This window comes from Streptopelia decaocto (assembly GCF_964273445.1).
Source record: "Streptopelia decaocto genome assembly, chromosome: 14".
In the NCBI taxonomy this organism is placed as follows: Eukaryota; Metazoa; Chordata; class Aves; order Columbiformes; family Columbidae; genus Streptopelia; species Streptopelia decaocto.
The window spans coordinates 423,204-441,654 of record NC_138669.1 but is presented as its reverse complement, the minus strand read 5'-3'; the positions used below and the strand labels follow the sequence as shown (position 1 = coordinate 441,654).

Genomic DNA, 18,451 nt, shown 5'->3' with positions numbered 1-18,451 from the left:
GTGTTAGCAATGCATGCTTATTACTCTGTTGCAGAGTGTCTTATGTCATTTTATAAAGAACAAATCTCTTAGCTAGTGTTCAGTATCAACAGTTGTGGAGTGTGGTGGTGGTTGCGTTTGTGCCCATGTTTTTTCTTTGGTTAATATTTTTTAACTCATAAATACACAGCAACGCTTTCTGTACTGTACACAGAAAAAACACCCACAAAGCCACCCAAACGAGAAGTTCTCCGCTGTGTGGAATGGAATAAAGATGAGCAAACTTCACCTTTCAAAACTTTCAGCTTTCACTGTGAATATTTTGCACAGCTTGAGTTACGTTGTAGACCAAGGAGATAATTGCACAGCCTTTGAGCCTGATTCTGCTTAAGTCTGTGGATAATGAGAAACACTGCAAAAGTGCTCTAATTAAAGTAAAATTCTTCACAGCGCCAGCAGCTGCCAGTTTTAGTGGCTGCAGACTTCTGCATAGCTGTTCTGATCTCAGGAATTTGGAGCAGGTAGGATTTAGCTTTGCTGCAATTCAGGCTTCTGGCAGTAATGTGGAGGCTACGCTCAGTCCTTCAGAAATTAAAGAACTAGAACAATAGTCTAATGCTACCTCAGAGGAGTTATTAATGGATCTCTGAGAATGTCTGTGTAGCGGTGTAAGCCTCGCCCTGTTGAGGAAGTGCAGAACCTCTATCTTTGCTGATTTTAGGCTGTTTTTTCCCTTTCAAAGTGTCTGAGGGTCTCCATACAGCACGGTCTGTTAAGCTGTAGTTAGTTGTCAGAGCCCTGCCGGTGATGTCCGCTCTGTTCCAGACGTAAAAGTGAGCCGTTTGTTACCTGTAATGTCATGACTTGTTTCCTTGAACGGTAATTGATGTCAATTGTAGATGATGTCTATGAACTTGAAATGGTGTTGTTTGTCTGCTAGGGACCTTGAGAGTGTGATCGTCTGACTCAGCCACGGCGCTATAGATTCCCTCTGTAGTGCCAGTATTGTCTAGGGACATAAATTACAGCAATTAAAATTAGCTAGACGAGAGCAAATGATGCATTATTAATTGGCACAGTCATTAAAGGGCTGCAGAGAACCTAAAAGAGATACAATGTCAATACTCCGGCACTGACAGTGACAGGCGGTGTGAGAGACCAGCGACTGTGTTCAGAGCTCAGGTCGCTGAGACATGGGGACGGTGTGGAAGTTTATGACCGCGGGTTACGATTGCTGCGGCACACTAACCGCGTGTAGAAATGGGAATTTCTTGAGCCCGATAGCATTCAGACGACTATTCTGAAGACTCGAATAGTGAAATTAATTTCTACCTAAAGATTGTATAGCATTTTATTTTAAAGAAGTTGGAAACAATAGAGAATTTTAAGGAAATCCTGTCAGTAATCTGGAGAATTTAAGCAGAAAATGAACATTTTTCAGCATTAAATATAATCTGAGCTCATATAAAGAAGGGTAAATCTTGGTACCCTGAAGAATGAAGGTTTAATTAAGAGTCTCTTTATACTGCAGAAACAAAGTCCTGCCTGTGCCATGCTGGGAATACGGCGATCTGAATAAGAGGCTCATGGTAATGCAGCTGTGTATCAGCTACTTAATTATTCATAAGCCTTCTTGTCAGTGAGTTTCAGTGATTTACCTCTCTCAGCTAATTTGCCATATTGGAAATACTGCTTGTTTTATAAAATTGTTCATTTATATTGCTATAAATGAGAAATGAATGCTGAAAAGGAGGTGTCTTTCATGACAGAGAGGTTTTAATAATTGATTTGCACAGCAGAATAAACTTTAAATACTGAAGGTGTTAGGACAGCAGCATTTGTTTTGACAACTAATAGAACAGTGTGTGTCTACAGGGCAGAGTTTAAACTCTAAAGCAAGCATCTCAGGTTTTTTCTCATCTAAGGGATCCCAGCGAAGTTTTAGCTTTTCCAAACTTACTGGTGCTTTGCTATTCTGCTTGCTAAAGATGCAGATTAATTAATCTCGCTGTGTACCCCAGAGTTCAACCGCCGAATGCGATTCGCCGTGCTGCGCAGCCGCCGCGTCGCCTCGTCGGGTGGCTCTGTCGAGGCAGAGCCCGGTCGCGTCAGGGTTCAGTGCTGTGCCTTTGGGAAGTCCGCCCGTGCCAAAATGAGCTTTCTGTTTCCTTTTTCCAAACCGCACGCCAGTCTGCACCAGCGTGCGACCGAACTCCAGGGAGGTGTGTGCATGGCCACGGGAAAACAGCACAAACCTGCGCTGCGGCTTCTCGAAGAGCAGCCGCCCGCACGGCAGTCGCTCCGTTAGTGGCTGTGTTAGACATGTACCTGTTCGCTTAAATAAATGTTCTTGACTGGTTAATATTCCTGTGGGCACTGAGAACCAGATATGCCATGACTCTGGCTACTTAGTCTTGGAGCTGTGGTTAAAACCTCACCTGTAAAACGGCCTTTTCCTGCTATCTCTGCGTCCCTCTCTGTGTTCAGAGTAGTAGGAGAGTTCCCTTCTTCCAAATATAATGATTTAGCACTATATCACAATGAAATGTGTCTGCTTTATTGTGTTCAATACTTATTATTTTTGCTTTAGATACTTGTGTTACATCCTTGAAAGGCTGCCCTGGAGTGAAGCGGCGTGCTCAGCGTCAGCGCAGGTGCGGAGTGCTGCAGCGTGCTGCGTGTTTCTGTGATTCAGTGCACGATGCCAACCAGGAACTGTGGAATTCAAGGTCTTTGAGGTCTAAGTAACTAACAAGCTTCCATTATTCTATTCCTGGTTTCCATTAATTTTGCTGCTGCTCTTTTCAGACTTTCAGGCTGTGTGGGGAGCCCATTGCTGGGAGCTGTAATCGGGGCAATCAGTAGAATTGAACCAGAGTGGTGAATATTGGTTTTAAGTCATGCAGGCAAATCGGTTTTGCTCGTGTCCAACCCGTGTTTGGTGCTGCGCGGCAGAGGTGAAGGCGGTGAGCAGCAGGGTAACGCAGAGTCGAGTGGGACGGCTCTGGAGGGCGTCAGCACAGCACAGAGGCCCCGGGAGCACCGCGAGTGCGCAGCCCTGCGCAGAGAGACGATGCAGGACAGCCATGTAACAAGTGGTCACAACAGGCTATTTGCCATAGGGCAGCAAGCAACAGACCACAAATCTGTGGTTTGGTTTGCTTAAAGAAGCGTATCGCTGTTCCTGTATGTGAGTTTACCACCTTCCCTTTGGTGGGCAGTGGTGAGCCAATTTGGGAAAATCCAGGTGTTGTCTGGGTGTTTAGATGGGTATGGGAGCTTGTAAATCTTGTTCGTGTTCAAGGATTAGTGACAGTGTAATTTCCTGTTCCTGTGTTATCGAGTTACGTGTTAACGCAGCAGATTGTGAGAAATTGGCAGAGCAGAGAACTTGTAGGTGTAATTGGGCAAGGCTTTGAAAATTGGCCGGTAATTTGTGTATATGGTGCAGTGTTGAAATAGTCCATTTGCAGTTGCTTCCAAAGGTCCCACTCTGCTGGAGAGTCTCTTCTGCCAGACACAGGAAAGCTGGCCAGGCCCGCTGCCCCACGCTGTTTGCACATATGCAGGCTTGTGTGCTATGTTTAAAGATTCATCGTTATTGATTTTCCTTTCTTGAGCTTGTGTCATTTATCACATTTTAAAAGATCAACTTCACTCTCATAAACAGTTCATCTATGATCTCCGTTCAATTAACAAAGCCTGGGAACAGGCGTTCCCCTGCAACAGCACCATTTTTGAGAGCAGAGCTACTTCTCCCGGGTTCTTTGAGCCAGACTGAAGTCATGCTGTGGATGATACACCTGGTGCGTTCCCAGTTCACACAGCAAGATAAGTTATGCTGGAAAGTCTGCAGCAGCCTTTGCCAAAATAGTACTTGAATCGCCAGCTGCCGATAGTGGTCACTGGCATGTGGTCTGACCTGCTTCCCTCTGCCTCTATTGTTGCAATGTTTAGCTTCAAGGTAGATCTTGTATAGGCCATGCAGGGCCAAGAATTCACCTGTTAAATACTAGTGCCCTCTCTTTTTCAGATGGTAACAGAGAGAATCTGAAAGACACTGGCCTAACTTTCAGAAGTGCTCAGCATTTACGGTTCAATGACCTTTCACTGGAGCGCTCAGCACTTCTGGCATTCAGTCCATTAATACCCCAAACCAAGAGAAGGAGGCTGGTGCTGGTAGAAAATTAGTTCTGACCTGTGCTTCCAAACAAAGACATTTTATCAAAAAGTTCCTTAATTATTAACACAACTATTCAACTTCTGAAATATTTAAGTCACAGTATGATATGCTGAGCTTAGTGGAATTGGGGTGACATAAGTAAGGACAAGATGATGAGATCAAGGGCCACCAAAAAAAGGAAAGATGCTGGGGATCCCAGGGAAGAGGAACAGGAACTTCAGCTCTGTGATTGGTACGTCCACAGTCCTCTGGGTTTCAGTTCCTCCTTTCTGAAAAGAGAACATACACGTAAGTGTATTATACAAGAAGCTGAACAATTTTATAATGGTGGGTATCTTGTGCATTTTTTACCTCTTTTATAGAATATGAAACCAGCATTACCATGCTGTTCATTATGGAGATAACTGTACATACATCTGTTGAGTTTTGCATAATTTGCTAGATATCGTAGCAGAAGTTAAGGGTTTATCTACAATTGTTTTAAGGTAGGCGTGGAGTTCTTTTGACTTTCTTAAAAAACCTCCGTTTTCTGGGAAGCAGGAGATAAGTTGGCTCTCGGAATCCTGCCCGTGTTGTTCCTGTTGGGCGCTCGCTGCTGGGGGCTGAAGTGGCTCTGAAGGAAACGGTTTATGAGCAACCGAGAAGATACTTAAGCCAAATTACATTATCTAACGCTTCTGTAACAGAACGTGGCTTAGCAGTTTTCTTTTTTGTGGGAATTTGAAGTTGTAAACCTTCCTGCTTAATCTCGGTCTCCTCTTTCCCAGGATGGTGTTTTGCTGGGCAGAGGAGCACTCTGTGCTCTGTGGTTCCTGGTGGTATCCACTTTGATTGCAGTTGATTACAATTTGCTTTCTTTGACTGCTCGCCTCATTTCGCCGCACCAGCGCGTTGTCAGCTGCTGTTTCCCAGCTCTGCCGCCCCCCTGTCCTGCTCACTTTTGATGAAGCGGCCGCAAAGCCCTTTACCCAGCTGCTAAAGGGGAAAAGTCAAAAATCAATAGTGTGCCAATCCTCCCCAAGCGCAGCAGCAGTCAGACGTAAATGAATGATTAAACATGATGAATAACAGTGTAATGGAAGACACGAAGTAGGGAAAAGTGCTCACTTTAGCCTAAACTCAGAGATTTATTGCTGAGTACTACAAATAATGGCATCATCAATCTTCCAAGGACTAAAAAAGGCACCGCCGCAGCCGGTTTAAAATGCAGTGAGGGAAACCTGACCCCGCAGCGCTGCCTGCGTGCAGGTGCTCTGCAGCGTGGGGCGCGTGCTGCGTGAGGAGGCCGGTGTGTGACCTTCACAGTGAACATGGGATGATGCTTGTGCGGTTGGGAGTTGCCAAGACTGTTTGGCAGAGAAGAAAAAATCACAAATATCAGTGACTATGAATGTGTGTACGAGGATGCCAATAGTCAAACGTTGAACTGGAACCAAATGACTGGCATAGATCAGCCTTGTAAGATGGGACTAAGATGGTAACTGTACTCAATAAAACAGGGAGAAAAAAGGAATATTACTTAAAGAGTGAAAAGAGAAACTTTCCAAAGATATGAGGCAAAGAAGAGAATTTAAAAGTTAGAGCTTCTGTGGGACAATGGGAATAATTTAGTGATAGATGCTCAACAATGCCTAATGTTTCTAAGCTATTTCTTTCCTGGGCTATCAATGAAGGAGAAGACTGGCCAGAGACACACGTTTTCCTTACCTTTGTTCACCAAAGAGGAGGAAAATATACAGAAATTACAGTCTCTATTACATAATTAGAAAAGAATCTTTTGGCTGTGTGTAGCTGTAGCCTGTGGAGTTAGGAGCGGTCTGCGCCAGAGAAAGCCTTCCAGCACAGCCGGTCCCGCAGGAAACAGCGCTACGGGTTTTGCTTGAAGTCCCCTATTTTAAGAGTTTTAAACTGTCAGAGAGTGATGTCTGAGGTGTCTCCAGCGCCCCTGCACCCGGGGTGGTCGGCGCTGTGCGCAGGCTGGCGCTGCAGAGCCCCTGCCCGCAGCCGGGACGCGGGGTGCTGCAGGACGGGCAGGTCCCGGTGCTGGGCTGCGGCCGCCGCGGCGCTGAACCCTCTGCTGGCCAGCTCAGGGCTTCCCAAGGCTCTTCGTTCAGTAGGAGAAACAGAGCAGTGGTGAAGCTGCTGTGTTTGCTTTCCACCTCTGAATAAACGAGGCGCTAGGACTTGTTATGTCTTTAGTACGAGAAGTCTTGGGTGACTTCAGCTATTTTGAATTCAAATCTCATCATTATCTTAGTTTTCAGTCGCAACTTCTTGCACATTCACATTCTAGATACTTAAATTAATCCCGTGGTTTTTAATGGGGCACATCATCGCTGTTCTGGGTTTCATTATCGCCACGATGTATCTTGTGTATGCTTCCTTCTTTCTCTCCTATTAAAAATCCTTTAACTTTGGGATCTCTTTGCTCCTCATGCTTCCCGTGACCTATTGGCTCTTCAAATAAATTCCTGCTCTGATCTATTACTCTTTTGCACTCTCCTCACCCTAAGTACTCGTATGGAATCCATTTATCTTATACGTATGTATGTCTTCCATAAATACATGGCATCAACTGAGATCTCTTCCGAGGATTTGCGTCTCCTCTGCGGAACTTGACACGCTGTACGTTTAATTTCATCTGGTGGTTCTGATGGTGAGTGTGCCCTCCCGGCGAGGTCGGGAGGCGGGTACGGGGCGGCCACCGTGGAGCCCCAGATCGCTTGCCCAGCGACATTTCTCAGCAGTTTGGCAGCAACCTCTTTTTATTACACGTCCAGTTAATTTGCTGTGGGGTCTGGAATTGATCTTTAAGTCCCATTAAAATCAGCTATTTTAATTTTAATCCTTTTTCCTTGGAAGAACAAAACTAGTATCCTGAGGTATTTCCCAGTTACTGTCGAGTAGTTAATCCAGCCTTTTTCTTTAACGTTCTTGACTGAACTATGGTCCAAGAAACAAAGAGCATCTTTCTGGAGGAGCTTGCGAGAGCTCCGTCAGACGCTGTATTGCCAGCGAAGGCAGGCAGACGGTGCAAAGGCTGTGACCGATTCGCTTCCTGCTCCTGCTGAGCACGGTGTTACCTGTGTTCCCGGGCACTTCATTTGTGTTTGATACAATCACTCAGGTTGCATTGTTAAACTCCTGGTTCTGTTTGAATGTATTAGGTTTTACTATGTGCAGTCTGTTTCTTGTTGGCATTCACGCTATGCCCGATTCTCTCTTTCTCGTCTTTTCTGGCTTTTGCTTCCTTTTGGAGCTGTTTGAGGGAAGAAGTGATCTAAACACATTAATTTACTTACTGTCCATATGGAAAGTTTAGATGTATTGGATCCATCTTAATTACTCCTGTCTTTCTGCCAGCTTGGAACACAGCCGGGAGAAATATGTTCTGGCAGACACGTTCTTGGGTTGACCTTTTCTCAGCCAGTGAACCAGCACCAGTGAGACTTTTGATAGAAGATCATTTTTAAAAGATATTAAAACCAAATTTAGATTTTTTAATTTCAGAAAACAAAGCATGCGTGTGGTGTTGTGGTGTAGCTCGTTGCTCTCTCCTCGAGGGTGTGGAATTTGAAGGTGGACCGGCGTTCTCGCTAGAGGTGCCGGGACTGTGGCTCCTGCGGCAGCTCAGGCCATCGAATTTCTGCCTTCAGCAGTGGAGTGAATTGCCAGCTGAACTTCTCTCAGCTACTTTGTCTTTTAACCTCTCTTCATTTGAGGGAGTAGGGACTTCTTATATGAGCTTCTACCACTTTTCTTCTGAAGCGAAGAGTGACTAGAGCGCCCTTGCTCCTACTCATCGGCGCGTCCCCTGCGTCTCGCTGCCCAGCACGAGGTGGGAAAGCACAGAGCCGAGTCAGAGCTGTGAGCACTGTGAAAATACAGTTGGACACGTGGAATTCCTCAGGTCCTGAGCGCTGCAGCGCCACGTGAAGATCCTCACAGAAAGACTTCCCTCGAGCAAAGATAAGTCTTGTGATGTTGGGCCCTGCAAAGACAGACCCGTTCTGCCGAGCTAGTGACCTGGAAATTGGACAGTGGATTCTGTCTCCCTCTCATGAGGAAAGTCTGTGTGGCTTTTCTTTCCCAGCAGCTCTTTCAGTGTTCTGCAGGAGGCTCTGCCACAGATCTCACTTGTCACAAATGCTGACTGCTTGTGAAACCCGGACTTGGGATCTGACAGAACGTCTGGCTCGCACTCTGCACATCCTCGCTCTGAGGGCTTAGAGTCTGAGCAGGCAAAAGGAATGTGTCTGTCTGTCCTCTCGATGGGCTTGCTCTGTATGCGAGTATTGTATAAAGACTGCTTCGGGCAATCTGTGGCCAAATACAAGCCATATGAACTCTTAGTTCCCTGTGCAGCTGAATCATCGGGGGATTAGACATATAAATAGCAAAACAATTCTCATGTTTTAAAGCGGCTCTGGTTCCTCAGGGTGGGGTGAGTAGCGTGTTCCCGGTCTGGAGGGGCCCGGCCGGTCCGCTGTGCCTCCTGAGGAGCTCCTCGGTATCTACAGCCTTCTCCGTAAGCATTAGAAGAGGAAAAAAGCTTCTTATTCAAACGCAATTTGAGGATCTCACAAGAGCTGAATGAAAACTTAGAGTTTTAAAACAGCTTTTATAAAAATGTTTTACTTTCCAAGTTTGAGAAACAGGAAAAAGATGGCTTTTCTTTTCCCTGAGGTCACCCAGTGATTCTGTACGAACTCATTTCTCATATAGACACTGACTGAGGGTCAGCAGTTCATGGTTGAGACATCGAGGAAGAGAGCAAGTCAGAGCGCTCTAAGCTTCCAACTCTCTTCTCCTGCTCTGTGCTGCTGGTACTTCTGTGATTTTAGTCCAAGACCACAGGCTGCCTTCTCTGTTACGAACAATTGGAGATCTGCAACTGTCTTAGAAACATGGGCATTGCCGTCCCTTGGGCAAACACACGATTCTTCTCAGGTCTTGTGAGCTGAATTGCTTAATAGTAGATAAGCTATATCAAACTTTGTGATTATCATTACCTGCGAAAGTTGAATTTGGTTCTTTCCGCATGCTCATAAAGTACATCATGTCTTTTGTCTTCAGCAAAAGTTGCTTGATAGCAATGTTTTCTCTCCTCGAGGCGAGTTCTTTGTCTGTACTGGGAGATGGTTTCTGTATCATGTTAGAACCCTTACGGCCTGTTTGGAAGGACTGGCTTCATGAAATCGCTAAACAACGTGGTAACCATGCCAATCATATCCTGTTCATCTCTCTCCTCTCAAAATGACTCACAGTCTCAAAATTGCTGCGGGCAGGATATTAAAATCACTCAGCAGTTTGCATGCAGGACATCCTGGAATCTTCTTGCGAAGTATGAAACAAGTTTCCTTCCTCCAAGTCTCCAACTGACATTCTGGGAAAACGCTTGAGATATGCGATAATTTCAAAAGCAAGTCAAGATTTGTGCCGGTGTTGTTTGTGTGAGGAGTTGCTGCTGGATCTGTTCTGGCATCATTCTGAACTGTCTGAACCCCTGTTTTATCTGAAAGGTGTTGCTATGCGCAGGAGAACGTTCTAACCGAAAATTTGTTAGATAAGAGATTTCTCATTCTTTAAACATCGATCAGCTCACCTGGCATAAAGCTTCTGGAACTTGTGATTGACAAAGGGTTGCATTAATGTACTTCTCTGTAGAGCAGAACGCGCATTTGATCAGTTGATGCTGTTCTGTCCTCCTAGACCACAACATTTTATTTACTCTATAACAATTTATCTCATCTTACTAGAGGAGTCTCATTAGATAATGAACTGAAGTGGACTCATAAGGAGTACACGGAATGAGGCTCTTGTAGCAAAAGGTTTTACTACATCCCAGCTGGATGCATTTGCTGCTGAACGTCAACTGCGTCTTCACGCCTGTTTGTCTCTCGGGAGCTGCTTCGGGAGCTGCTGGTGCTCAGTTGCCATCTGAGGTGCTGAGTCAGCTGCCCTAAGGACACCTTGGAACAGACCCCGTTTCAGAAATCCCCCACGGTGACAGCACTTTTCACCAACACGGCGCCCGTTCGTCACACAGTGGACGTTATCTCAACTCCACCGGCTGGAAGAGGGTGGCCGTGCATCTTAATCATTGCTTCTCTGTTAGTGTCGGTGTACAAATGCCAATGTTTTCTACTCAATATGCAACAGGTTGAATCTGGAGCAGCAGACTGTTCCTAGCAATCTTAGTTATTCTCATGGTTGTTCGCAAAGTTAGCTTGCCAGGTCCCTTATTTATTTTTAAAAAGGCTGTAGATGTTCTTAGTCTTTGAGCATTATTTAGTGAATTCTCAATTCATGTTAAGGTTTTTTTTAATCTTCTGAAGCCTTAAATAATTAAGAAAAATCATTTTAACATGCACCTATTGACTTTCTAGCTACTACCAGATAACTTCAAATAAATAAATCATGAAAACAGCCTGATAGTTCACAGCCAGGAGTGCGCGTTGGTGGGAATGGAGGAGCACGTCAGAACAAACACTGGTCTGTGACCTTGTGTGCGTTTAGAAATACACAAGCCCAAAGTCTGCTGGTGGTAGGAAATGCCTGGAATGACGTTCTTGTACAGCCAGGAACCTTGGATGGAATATTGAACTTCACTAAAGGTTTTGGCCTTTTTAGAAATCCATTCAACTGGAAATTATTAAGCCTGAAGTTTGTCTTGACCTATTTCTTTGCTAGTAAACAAAATTCAACCCATTACGATACTGAGCTGTAAATACTGATTGGCACTTTATCATCATTCGCACTTTCTGGTTTTGCTTTAGCGCTTCCATTGCTCCAAGTCTGTGATGACTGGATAGGTGCCTCCAGGAGCTTTGTGTGGATACCGCTTTTTTCTTTTTTCAGAAAAACGTATGAGCCCAATCTGCAAAAACAGATTTTAAGTTTGAAATCTCATTTGACCAGGTTGCTCTGTATCTGGAGTTTGCCCAGCAGCTCTTCAGTGTGCGGTGAGAAGCTCCTCCGGCTCGGAGCATCGGCCTTGTCTCCACAGAGTCCCTCAGTTCTGAGGAAACACGCAGGGCTGTTCTCATGTCGGACGCTCCCATTTGCAGGGGAGGTGGTTGGCTTCTGTTATCTTTCGGGACTGGCCTGTTTCTCAGGAATTCTTACTGTCATCAGCGGTGAGAGTGACCCGTCGTACGGATGACATGGAGCTAACTGGAGCACCAGTGAGTGCCGGACATGGGGAGCGTTCAGCTGCAGCTCCAGGGCCTGCGGGAAGCTCCGTCAGTTTTCCAGCCCGTTTCCTGGGGGCGCCAACCACTGCTGAACAATCAGTTCACTCCATTGCAGGTTGTAGATGAGACTGGCCGTGGGTGGTACCTGACCTGTAACGTGCTGCTCACTGGGAACGCCGAAAAATACAGACTGTGCTTCTACTATAGTTAATAATCAAATTCTCTCTGAATTCGGGGTCAGACATCATTTTCAAGGAACGAATGAAATCAGGAAAAAAAAAAAGTATTCTAAGCAGCTGTGATATTTAAAAATAATAATAAAAATTAAGATATTATGTTTAGATGGATCAATGGGGCTCAGTTTGTTCCTTGCTAAATATAACTGCAGCCAGCAATGTTCCTACAATGGCGATGAGGTAGGGTTGGTTTAATAAGCGGTAAATAGAGAGGATGCTGTTGTGAATCTAGAGAAAATGACATAGAGCTAAGTATTTTTCTCAAATGAAAAGAGAAATCATGATTACAAATAATAACTCAAAGTGACGGTATTGAATAGCAAAGGGGCTCAGCTGGATCTTGTGATGTGCTGTACACACGAAGAAAACACAGGTATCGGTGCCCTGAAATAGACGTTTATGTGACAGAAATAAAATGAAAGGTTGAAAGCAAGGTAATGAGGTAGAAGAGCAGGGTGCCAGCCAGATGACACGATTGGGACCTTTTATCTAATTGCCCATGACTCTGAACACAGACAGTGGCTGAGGATTGGTTTCAGTGCTTTAGGCGAAATTTTCCGAAGGTGATCAGAAGTCAGATCTGTTTATACAGATGTATGAAAAAACCAAACTCAAAGCTGAGAAGAAGAAACAGGGTTGCAGGGCACGTTCTGGACGTCGCTGGGTCAGGGGCTGTCAGTTAAACTGTGCGTTCAGCTGGTTGTCGTCCTGTTGCTCCACAGCCGGATATTTCAACACCCAGGTGTAAGAACAGGCGGCCTGAGCACCGCGCTAAAATGTGGTGAAGGCCTGCAAGGGAAAATCAGGTCAGGATGGGAAAAAATCTGAATAAATTATTAAATCATTGCGTGCTTACGAGCAGCTGTTGTAAAGGTAATTTACACATGGGGAAAAGGAGGGCTGCTTTTCTCACTGTCGATCTCTTGTCTTCTGTATATGGGCGGTGTGACCAGCAGTGATGTGTTGCATTTGTGTCCTCTGTATAGATATTCAGGTGCATCTGGTGCCTTATTAATAATATTGATGCTCAGAACACAGATATTAATTTTGTGTGTGAACTTCAGTATCATTCTAATAGAGTTTTCTTATGAATTCCTGTTTGGCTTTCCAGGAAAGGTTTGCTTTGCGTTTGCTGTCCACATAGCTAAGCTGTCACTGTATCAGAGCGCTGGGGTGGTACCTTTGGTACTGTTACAACTTCCCCAGCATCTTCGCTGCTTCGATATTTTGCCGAATAACTTGCATCCACTGTTGTGTTACGATGGGAATTCATTTGATTAGTCTTAAACTAGAATTATAGTATCTTGACACATCGTACGCTTACAGTTGTAACTAAATTCATATATAGTATGCTTAATCTTTAGTTTCACGCTGAAGAGTATAGTGCATTTCTTTGCTTGGCATTTGGATCAACTGCGCAAGGTGAATTTTTCCCTTCTCCTTTGTTTGTCTTGGCTGTGTTGCCCGTTTCCATTTTCGTAGCACCTTAAAGCATAGAAGCAATTTCCCCATAATGTGATTGTGTGTTTATAGAAAGTGCAGCTTGACTTTAAAAGCCAAGAGGAGAGCGAGTGCCCGCGCTGCGCTGGCGGCCGCGGTACGAAGCGCGTGCGCTCTGGGGGATCGAGCGGAGCGTGTTGTGCTGTCTATGTTTTCCTAGCAGGATTCTGATTCCTTGTTTGAAGCACTAGTTACACATTTTATGCAACTGAAATGCAGTTGTTTTAAGAACTGAAAAATTAAATTCTATACTGCCATAAGGGCACCGACCGGTGTTTTTAGTGTAACTCTGGACCAATTGCTGTAAGAAATTACACTGAGGAAAACAAGAGAGATCAGGCTCCTGTCCTGTTCTTGGATTTATTTCTAGGCCTTGAAAAAAGTTTCAGAGCATGTGCGTATACATTAAAAAATACAAAAGCAGAGAGGAGACATCAAACTGACTAATGGTTTGAGAGGTTTCCGTGTGATGAGTTACTGTAAAGATTAGCAAGTCTGAGGAAGAGTTGGAAGGCGTGAAGTGTCTGTGAGTGTGCAAGCCAGCCCTTCTTTCAGCGTTGTGTGACGTGAGAAGCGAGCGCTGTTGGGGCTCTGAAGCACACCAGAGTTTGCAACAGTGCAAGAGACGTGCCTCGCTGCAGCATCTTGCCTGTCTTCTATTTTTGGGGCAGTTTTTTAATGACTTTGCACTCTCTCTGGCTGTCTTGTTTCCCTGAAGTTGTTTCTCTGTATTGCTGACGTGCTGCGCTACTCCTGTGCTCCATTGTGGGGGACATGTCCCCACAAGCGCTTGTAAACTCAAGGTGTGAGCCCTGGAGCTTCAGCTCCTGCCTCAGGACTGGCGAGGGGGCGGTGGTGTGGAGTCCCAGCTGCCGAGGCGCCGGAGCGCCCCCCGCTCCCCGCACATCGCCCTGTGGTTGACAGTCCCACACGTGTCGCTCCGTTACTGTCCTGTGCCGCAGCTCTTGGGGGTCAGGTGTGCAGGGAAGATGCAGAGCAATTGTTTTGAGGGTTTATGTGCCTAACGATGCAAATAGATGTGCGATGACATTTAAAGAAATGCCTGCGTGTCTGTTTTCTGCTAATTCAGTAGGTATATCCTGGGATTTGTTTAGACAAATTATTTAGATAATAGGCAGCGTTTGTTATCTGAGGTACAGCACAATAACTCCGAGCTGTTAAATGGCATGCTGTGAGAAATACGTGAAATGTTCTGGTGATACCTGGTGAGAAAGCTCTGGCGTGGGAGTGCAAGGGAACGATCTTACGTCTCCGTTTCCCTTTGAACTCCTCATCAGTTGTGATGATCCATATATACCAATTGTATCTGTTTCCAGATGGCGAATAAAGGAGTTCCTTCCCTGTTGCACCAGTAGGCTTTCAGACCTTCTTGTTCTACTGGTAATTCCACGTGATTTTGCTGCCCTAGACTTCAAATAAACCACAATGCTTTAGATATGTCTATATCCCTCGAAATTTTGGCAATAGGAAAACTAGCTGAAATCACTGAACTGCTTTAACTCTGGAATCTATTCATTAACTGTACATAATAGTTGTTATCCGTCCTGTTTTGTAACAGTGCCAGAACAAGTTCTTTTGAAATGCATGAGATGGAAACCCCATTCTGTTCAAGAGGAAGCACCTTTCACTTTGCAGGGTTGTCTCAGACCAGGGGGTATATTATCCTCTTAATGCACTTGCATAACTGCCATTAACATTAATGGAAATTACATGCACTCACTGTGGGGCGAATATAGCCCTTTGTTGGAATGAGCGATCTACTGCGACAGACTTGCCAGTGATGTTACATCAAATCTAGATTGCTGCACTAATGCCGCTAATATTAGTTTTAGTATCTTTGTTGCTCGTAGTTTGTCTTAATGAAAACTCGCCATGTAGCTTTATATTAGGTCATGTGTTTCTTATAATGGAAAATCCTATTTAGTGCTCTAGAAAAATGACATTGTAAACAGGGAGCTTGTCCATTTCCTTCTCCAATGTAAAGTGTCGATCACTGTATAGCAAACTCTATTTTGCTTGGGTCTGGCGGTGACTTTGCCGTGCCCGCGGTGTCTGGAGGTGGCGGGTGAGCTGCACCGTGGGCTGCGGCCGGGACGCAGGAACGCTGCTCCGGTTCCGTCCCGCCGCGTTGCTGCAGCTCTGCGGTGACTCAGCTGCCCTGTCCGACACTAATCCATGTCCGAAATGTGAGCGATCAGGCTGCAGCTCACGGCTGTGCTGTAAAAGTTAATTGTCTGTCAATTGTTTTATTGTGAGATGAAAGTCACTAGCAAAAGGTCAAATGTTATCTCAGAAAGCAATATAACAATTTAATCAAAATGTTAGCAAGACGTAGCTCCTGTTCTACACATAGCTTCTGTGCGAGTGTAAGTCCCTGCTAGGGAGCGGTTTATTTATCCCAATACAGTTATGCTGTTGCAACCCCTAGTGTGGATGCAGTTGTACTGACATGAAGTGCTTCACTTGTATTGTTTGTTCCAGTCCATACAGGAGCACACTTGGTACCTTGGTAGTGATATACCTGTATTTGGAGGAATTGTGCCATTTGGGGGTTTTTAGGGTCAAATCTATATGTAGCCAACAATGCAAAGCAGTTCAAGGTGATTAGCCTTCTCCAGCAAAGTCCGAGTGAGCTCACTGGAGGCAATGCTTGTTTTAAAGCAAAAGCCCAAATAAATCACAGATGGAACAGAAGGATTTGCATAGTTATAGAAATCTATCTTGCACTGCTTTTCAGAATACTTACTTCTAGAACTCTGTAGCTCTTCCTGTGAGTCTCTTCTGCTCTGGCTTTTCTAACTTTAAACTACAGGCCATCATTTTCCTGTGGCATTTTGAGGAACCATCATATTCCCTTGCTAGTTCTGCAGCTGTATAAGTGTTCTGTGTTCTGACTCGGGGAGGGAAATAATAGCATCTTCTTCTAATCTGTTTCTTACTCCTCCTCTTCCATTGATTGTTGTTCTTGCACAGGAAAATGTGGTTGAAAATGGACAGGATATCCATTTTCACTGTAGCATCACCTTATGATAAAAATAGTGGCATAAAGTAACTTCTATTCTCTGATTTGTTTTCTAATGCATATTTTAAAGATACAGATTCAAAATAACAAATAAGTTATTATTATTATTATTATTTTTAAATTAATGTATCAGTATCTTTCAAAGATATATATTTAAGAGGTCCTTAAAGAATACACCGAAGATATTGCATATTTGGATATCTATCCAAACACTGAGTTCCAGAAGTAGAATGTAACTTGCTCCAATTAGTGCAGACAGCCCCTGCTGTCACTACCGTCCCTACCTCCGAGAGCTTCATGAAGCGTTTCTTAGTTACCGATGACTATGGGGTCCTTCAGTTTCTCCTGCACAAGGGGAAGGGGGTCTCGTGTTCCCAGACCCTCTCCCCGGAGGTGTGTGGGTGCAGGTCTGGCAGACCCCGGCCCCTTTGGAGCCTCCAAGGTCCGCAGCGCGGGGCCTGGCTGAGCCCGGCAGCCGCCAGCCAGCGGAGACAAGAAGAGCGTAAAAGAGGAAGGGCAATTAATTCAGTCTCCCCACCCCTCGCCGGAGCGTTCCCTTTGCTCATAGCGGCTCTGTGGAGCCAGCGGCCGCGCAGCGCCGGTCCTTCCCCGCCGGGCTCTGTGCCGCGGGGCTGCCGCTGGACTTTGGACCCGCCGGGGGCTGGTGGAACAGGTTTCCTCTGTGCGCGCCGCCGGGCATTGCGTCAGGCCTGGGAGGAGGATCTTCGAGGTAAATGAACTTTTTAAACGGCAAAAGGAGGAGAAGGGAGAGGAGGAAGAAGAGGGGGGGCAGCACCCGCCCCAGCGCTTCCTCTGAACGCTTGGTGGAAACGGGCTCCGGCCGCTGCCCGGCGCCACGGCCGCAGGATGCGGTTCTCCGCCCCGCCGGGCCCCGCGCTCCGCGGGCGGGCAGCGGGAGCAGCGGCCGTGGCGCGGCGCGGCTGAGCGCCGGCTCCGCGGTGAGTGTGCGGCGCTGCCCGCTCGGGGAGCGCTGGAGGGGCGGCTGGAGCCCGCCCTGCTCCCGGAGGCCGAGCCGGGCTGCACAGCGCGGAGCCCGGGCGGAGGCTCGAATGCAGCCGGCACCGAGCGGCTCTGCCCGCGCTCCTGCGGCATAGGTGACGGGCGGGGCGGGAAGTTGAGTGAGGCGTTACGAGAATGGGGGCTTGGGGCTGGGAGGCTGGGAGCCGCCGGGTACCGGAGCGGCAGAGGCCGCGGAGAGGCGGGGCGGTGCGGTGCTGCCGTCGGGATGGCTGCGGTGGGAGCTTCCCCGGCGCGCCGCGGCCCTTCGGCCCCCCGGCCTTGGGGCTGTGCGTGCCCCGGCACGGCACGGCACGGCGGGCGCTCGGTGCCAGCCCGGGAGCCCTTAGCCCTGGCGGGGCCGCACCGTGTCGCGCCCCCTTGCGCGGGGAGGAGCGGGTGCGGGAGGGGCCGTGCGCGGAGCTGCGCCCTCCGCGGGTGTTTCCCGCGGGTGCCGAGCGGCAGCGGCGCCGGCTGTGCTGTGCGGAGCGGAGCGGAGTTCGCACCGGCAGCTGATGCCCTGGCACTTGGCTTCTCATTCAGCAAATTACCGTGCGCATCCGGGTATGTGCATCTGAATGTCTGTATGTGTTTGCATATATATATATATATATATACACACGCATATATGTGCATGGCATGATTTTTTTTTTTTTTGTATGCGGCTACAGAAAATTCTGTTTACTTGCTAGAATGTGTTTGTGCAATGGTGAACTGCTCTTGCCTACTTTTTCTATTTCAAAGCACTTGCATTCATTCCCTTCTGGTGTTTTCAGAAGCAAAAGTCTGTGGGTATTACTGTACTTAATACAAATTAATATAATCATCTTAAAGACTGTGTACCTTTATTATTTATAAATATGTGAAGATAAATATAACCATGAAATAATTCTCTTTCAAGTTATTGGGTTATCATTGCAGAGAAGTGTGTTTATTATTGTGGATTTGAGGGATCCAAATAGCAATTTAACCTGTCAGAGGAGTAACTAATTTTGTTTGTATTACTGGGTAGCTCTAATAATAACATGCAAGCAGTGAATAGAAAGAATAGTGTGGGTTCATGGAGAGTGTATTATGCGGTTTAAAACACTTTAAAAAATATTAAGTTATAGGCAAAATAGTTATTTATAATTAAATTTTATTTAAAATAAAGTTTCAGAATAGGAAGAGATTCTGTCATGTGAGTAGGCTTCCCTGTGATAAATATTTAGGTTGGTATAGAGTTCACCAGCATAAGGAGAGCGAGCTGGAAGAACGCGTCTGAATAGTAATTCAGTGTTGTGCTGAGACTGCAAGC

General features: G+C 46.1%; 1 protein-coding gene across 10 annotated transcripts in view; it reads left to right on the top strand.

The window, feature by feature from the left end:
- SULF2 (sulfatase 2) overlaps positions 1 to 18,451 on the top strand; it is a gene marked incomplete at its 3' end in the record, with an annotated part of 102,163 nt that overhangs the window by 24,690 nt on the left and 59,022 nt on the right. The window contains exon 1 of one of the 10 annotated variants that reach the window (XM_082065129.1): positions 16,713 to 16,867. The exons of 7 other annotated variants lie outside the window; for them this stretch is intronic. 2 more of the 10 variants (XM_082065127.1, XM_082065130.1) reach the window with 2 other exon arrangements.